Source organism: Saccopteryx bilineata, chromosome 3 (assembly GCF_036850765.1).
Source record: "Saccopteryx bilineata isolate mSacBil1 chromosome 3, mSacBil1_pri_phased_curated, whole genome shotgun sequence".
In the NCBI taxonomy this organism is placed as follows: Eukaryota; Metazoa; Chordata; class Mammalia; order Chiroptera; family Emballonuridae; genus Saccopteryx; species Saccopteryx bilineata.
This window is the reverse complement of record NC_089492.1, coordinates 149,352,191-149,358,190: the sequence shown is the minus strand read 5'-3', so window position 1 is coordinate 149,358,190 and position 6,000 is coordinate 149,352,191.

Sequence of the window (6,000 nt, the reverse complement as noted above, 5' to 3'; positions counted from 1 at the left end):
CCACACTCAATGCAAACTGTAAGTGAGCAAACCTGTATATCATATTTACAAACTTATTTGACTAACATTCACTTGTACTGGCAGCACCATGTGTGTGTGGTCTATGGAAGGCTTCAGGTGCTTGTCCTCAGGGCACCAGATTGCAAATTGTGGAATGCCTGCTGCCTGGGGAGAGGTGATTGCTATTGTTTGCTGGAGAAGGGTTTTATCCCACAGCTTGTTTTGCTGAAGAATGCAGAGAGAGAATGAGAGCTGAGGGGCTTGGGAGCCCTGCTGAGGCTGGTGGGGGGCCTATGATTCCAGAGTTCTGAGGGGCTTGGGAGCCCTAAGAAAAAGGGAAGTGGTCTTCCCTGCTTGTTCACTCGTCCTCTGTTAGACTTTAATAAGCAGAATGGCCCACCAATTGCTGGCTCCACAGTTCCTTTTCCATCTGCCTGAATCCAATGAGAACCTGCATGGCCATGGTGGCTGCGGCTCCTCCCCTGACAGGGGGCGTTCAAGCAGATCCTGTGTGTTCGCTCTTTTTCTGACTCCATGTTGCACTGCACTCACTGTGTTGTGCACATGTGGGGAGGGAAGACCCCAGATGCACTGGGGAACGAAATCCCATTTTTATTTATTTATTTATTTATTTATTATTATTGATGAGACAGAGAGAGAGAGACAGATAGGGACAGGCAGATAGGAAGGGAGAGAAATGAGAAACATCAGTTCTTTGTTGTGTCACCTTAGTTGTTCATTGATTGCTTTCTCATATGTACCTTTAAGGGGGTCCAGGGGTGCTATAGCAGAGCTAGTCACCCTTTGCTCAAGCCAGTGACCTTGGACTTCAAGCCAGCGACCATGGGGTCACGTTTATGATCCCATGCTCAAGTCAGCAACCCTTGCTCAGGCTGATGAGTTCATGCTCAAGCTGGTGAGCCCGTCTTAAACTGGCAACATTGGAGTTTTGAACCTGGGTTCTCTGTCCCAGTCCGATGCTCTGTCCACTGCACCAATGCCTGGTCAGGCTAACAAAATCCCATTTAAACCTCATAGTGCAGTCAGGCAACCAAGACTGTGCTAGCCTCAGGGTCTCAGGTGATTTCCCTCTCTCTTCCAGCACCAACCTGGAGGCTCTTCATTTGCATTTAAGGAACTCTTGCGCAAATAAGTTTGTAAAATTTGTGTTTTTGAGTTTGCTCACTTTTATTGTTAAAAATGGCACTGGGCAGATGTCTGTGAAATTGCTAATTACCTTCCTGCTTGGGAAGGACCAGTGTTATGCTAATGTTTGCTAGAGGAGGGGTTTCATGCCAAAAAAGTTTAAAAAGAAAGAAAGAGGAAGAAGAAGGAAGAAGGAAGCCAAGATGGCAGGGTGCTGAAGGAGAAGCCAGTTTGTGCAGAGAGGAGAAGGGAGAAGGTGTGCAGATGGGGAACCAGAGGTGATTGAGACTGGTGGGGGCCTTTCATTCCAGAAAAAACTGGATGTGTCTGTAGCTTTGTGAGCTCTGAGTGAAAGGGAAGTGTTTTCCCTCTGTGTGCATTTTATTTGCCAGCTGGTGTGAGGTTAGAATTAAGGAATGACCCACCATTTTTGGCTCTACTGTTTCTTTACCATCTGCCCAAATCTAATGGGAACCTGCATGTAAATAGCCCTGATGGTGGCAGCCCCTGGCCTTACAGGAACCTTCTTCAGGAGAATTTTATCTGAAAATGTCTGTGGGGATTCAGATCTCCTACCTGGGTCCAGGAGTTCTTTCTTTCTTTCTTTCTTTCTTTCTTTCTTTCTTTCTTTCTTTCTTTCTTTCTTTCTTTCTTTCTTTCTTTCCTTCCTTCCTTCCTTCCTTCCTTCCTTCCTTCCTTCCTTCCTTCCTTCCTTCCTTTTGTGTGTGGCAGAGACAGAGAGGGACAGATAGGGACAGACAGGAAAGGAGATGAAAAACATCAATTCTTTCTTTATTTATTTATTTTGTATTTTTCTGAAGCTGGAAATGGGGAGAGACAGTCAGACAGACTCCTGCATGTGCCCGACCGGGATCCACCCAGCATGCCCACCAGGGGGCGATGCTCTGCCCCTCCGGGGCATCGCTCTGCCGCGACCAGAGCCACTCTAGCACCTGGGGCAGAGGCCAAGGAGCCATCCCCAGCGCCTGGGCCATCTTTGCTCCAATGGAGCCTTGGCTGCAGGAGGAGAAGAGAGAGACAGAGAGGAAGGAGGTGGGGGGGTGGAGAAGCAAATGGGCACTTCTCCTATGTGCCCTGGCCGGGAATCGAACCCGGGTCCCCCGCACGCCAGGCCGACACTCTACCACTGAGCCAATCAGCCAGGGCCAAAAAAACATCAATTCTTCATTGCAGCTCCTTAGTTGTTCATTGATTGCTTTCTCATATATGCTTTGATTGGGGGGCTACAGCAGACTGAGTGACCCCTTGCTCAAACCAGCAACCTTGGGTTCAAGCTGGTAAGCCCTGCTCAAACCAGATGAGCCCACGCTCAAGCTGGTGACCTCAAAGTCTTGAACCTGGGTCCTCCACACCCCAGTCTGATGCTCTATCCACTGCGCCACTGCCTGGTCAGGCCAGGAGTTTTTCTTGTTTGTAGAGGTAAGGTAGCCGGGAAGGTGCCAAGACTGACCTCTGCCCAGGGTTTTCTGCTCCTGAATCTTCCCAGGTTGTTGTGGGGCAGGCAGGGGAGCATGCAGGGCACTTCATTTATGTAAGGTCAGTGGTCACTGCCATGACCATGCAGGTTTTCATTGGATTCTGGCAGACAGTAAAGGAACTGTGGAGTCAGAAAATGGTGGGCCATTCCATTGATTAAAGTCTTGTAAAGGCCTGACTGTTTTAAAGTTCTTCACCCTAGATTCTGAAAGGCACTGTACCTCACTTCATCGAGTCCATGTAGAGACACCCAGTCCAGATAAATTTTGAAGAGTTTTATTAAAGGAGGAAATTTTAATATGCTGGCTGCATATGGCTGACAAGGAGCATCTGCCGGCCCAAATCGTGCAGCCCCAAAAATAGTCAGGGGCTGGTTATATACCCTTGATCACACGCGGGCAGGGGAGAGCATGACATTATGGCACAATCATTAACAAGATTATAACTGTTGTCTAAGGGATACACAGAAACATTAAGACTCTCAAGGTAACACAATCAAAGACATTTGCAAATCTTTCAGGGTTTCTCTTTTCTCACTAGCCTAGAGGTATTTTACTCTCAAGATTCCAGGAAAGGGAGGAACTACAATCAATGCAAGGTGGTATGAAAATTCAGCCTCCTATTGAAAGAGTTAACCTTAATTCTTTCAGAGATTTTAAAACCAAATGACCCTAGTCATCCTTGTAACTCAGGAGACTTTTACATTCCTTTTCCTCCATTTCCCAAGGAAAGGACAGGAAAGCCTGACCTTTTCTTCCTAGAATATCAATATTAATTTGCAGCTTTTTGGTACCTTAAAACATGACCAGGCAGTGTGCAGTGGATAGAGTATTGGACTGGGATGCAGAGGACCCAGGTTCGAAACCCTGAGGTCGCTGACTTGAGCACAAGCTTACCAGCTTGAGCGTAGGGTCACTGGCTTGAGCATGGGATCATAGACTAGACCCCATGGTCTCTGGCTTGAAGCCCAAGGTCACTAGCTTGGGCAAGGGGTCACTTACTCTGCTGTAGCCCCCCCCCCACAAGGTATATATGGGAAAGCAATCTAAACAATGAAGGTGGTGCAACAAAGAGTTGATGCTTCTCATCTCTCTCTCTTCCTGTCTGTCCCTATCTGTCCCTCTTTCTTTCTCTCTCTCTGTCTCTGTCAAATAATAAAATAAAATAAAGTCTTGTAATGGTGGACAAGCAAACAGGCAGGGCTCCCAGGCCTCTTAGCATTCTGGACTCACCCAGACTCACAGCCCCCATCAGCCTTGTGGTAAAGTGCCAGAGAACTGTAAACCTTAGTATTGTCAATGCCATTTTAAAGAGGAAAAGCCAGGTTTTCTGTCTTGTCCTTTCTTTGAAAAATGGAGAGAGAAGGATATAGAAATCTCCTGACTTACAAGGACAACTAGGGTCATTTGGTTTTAAGTTCTCTGAAAGGATTAAGGTTATCTGAAGAACTCCCTTTCAATAAAAGACAAAATTTACATACCACCCTACACTGATTTTAGCTCTCCCTCCCTTCCTGGAATCCTGAGATTAACGTGTACCTCTAGGCATAGGAGGTGAGATAGATACTGAAAGGATTTGTGAATGTCTTTGATTGTATTACCTTGAAAGTTTTAACGTTTTCTGTAAATTCCCTAGACAAATGTTGATCTTTTTAATGTAAGGTAAATCTTGTCAAATGTCAATCTTGTTAAATGTTAATCTTGTGAATGATTATGTCATACTATCATGCCCCTCCCCACCCTGTGTGTAATCAGAGGGTATATAGCCAGCCTCTGAAATATACTTGGGGCAGCATGATTTGGGTCTGAAGAATCCCCCCCCCCCCCCGTGTATGCCGCTGGCTTAATCAATAAAACTCCTCAAAATTTATTGCTTAAATGAGGTATAGTACTTTTCAGAATCTGGGGTATGGTACTTTACAACATTTGGGGGCTCGTCCGGGATCTGGTGTTTCATGTCACCGGGTAGAGACACCCCGAATTGGCCGGTCTCTGGGGGACTGCCTGACCTCGCTGGTTTACTAGGAGAGGTGCCCCCTGAAACATTTTAGGGCTCTGGTTCTCCAGTGGATTCAGACAGTCTCTCGACAGACACCTTCGGTTCCTAAATTTGACAATTCAGCAGAGAGATCAAAGAGTTTCTGGACCTCAGAGATTTGTAGGTAGGGTCGATTTTTGCTTTGCTGATTTGTGACCTTGGAGTTATATAGGTTTGCTTCACTGATTTGTGACTTTGGAGATTAGTAGATAAGGCAGATCTTTTGATTTGGGACTCTGGGATTTGTAGGTAGGCAAAATCTTTTACCTTGCTGAATTGGGACTCTGAGATTTTTGGGCAGGGTGAATCTTTTTTTTTTCTTTTTTTTTAAGATAAGGACTTTTTAATTTTATTTATTCATTTAGAAAGGAGAGAGAGAAGGAGAGAAGGGGGGAGGAGCAGGAAGCATCAACTCCTTATGTGTCTTGACCAGGCAAGCCCAGGGTTTTGAACCAGCAACCTCAACATTTCCAGGTCAACGCTTTATCCACTGCGCCACCACAGGTCAGGCTGGGCAGGGTGAATCTTTTGCTCCACTGAGTTATGACTTCGGAGATTAGTAGGTAAGTCATATCCTTTGCTTTGCTGATTTGGGACTCCAAAGATTAATAGGTGGAGCAGAACATTTACTTTGCTGTTTGGGTTTGGGACTAGTCAGTTTGGACTGGTGTGAGAGAACTGGACGCAGTCATACTCTCACATTGGGCTCTCCAAGACCGAGACGTCAGTGGAGAGTTTTGGGGTTATCTGGAATACATCTAGTTGTACTCTGGAAAGCGGGTTTCCAGAGGTGTCCATTTGTGTTTGCACATTTGTCTAGGAAGACAATTAGTGGGGACTGAGTTGAGACCCCGAACTTTTTTTTTTTTTACAGAGACAGAGAGTGAGTCGGAGAGAAGGATAGACAAGGACAGACAGACAGGAATGGAGAGAGATGAAAAGCATCAATCATTAGTTTTTCTTTCTTTCTTTCTTTTTTTTTTTTGTATTTTTCTGAAGCTGTAAATGGGGGAGGCAGTCAGACAGACTCCCGCATGCGCCCGACCGGGATCCACCCGGCATGCCCCCCAGGGGGAGATGCTCTGCCCATCCAGGGCGTCGCACTGTCGCGACCAGAGCCCCTCTAGTGCCTGGGGCAGAGGCCAAGGAGCCATCCCCAGTGCCCAGGCCATCTTTTGCTCCAATGGAGCCTCAGCTGCAGGAGGGGAAGAGAGAGACAGAGAGGAAGGAGAGGGGGAGGGGTGGAGAAGCAGATGGGCGCCTCTCCTGTGTGTCCTGGCCAGGAATCAAACCCGGGACTTCCGCACACCAGGCCGACGC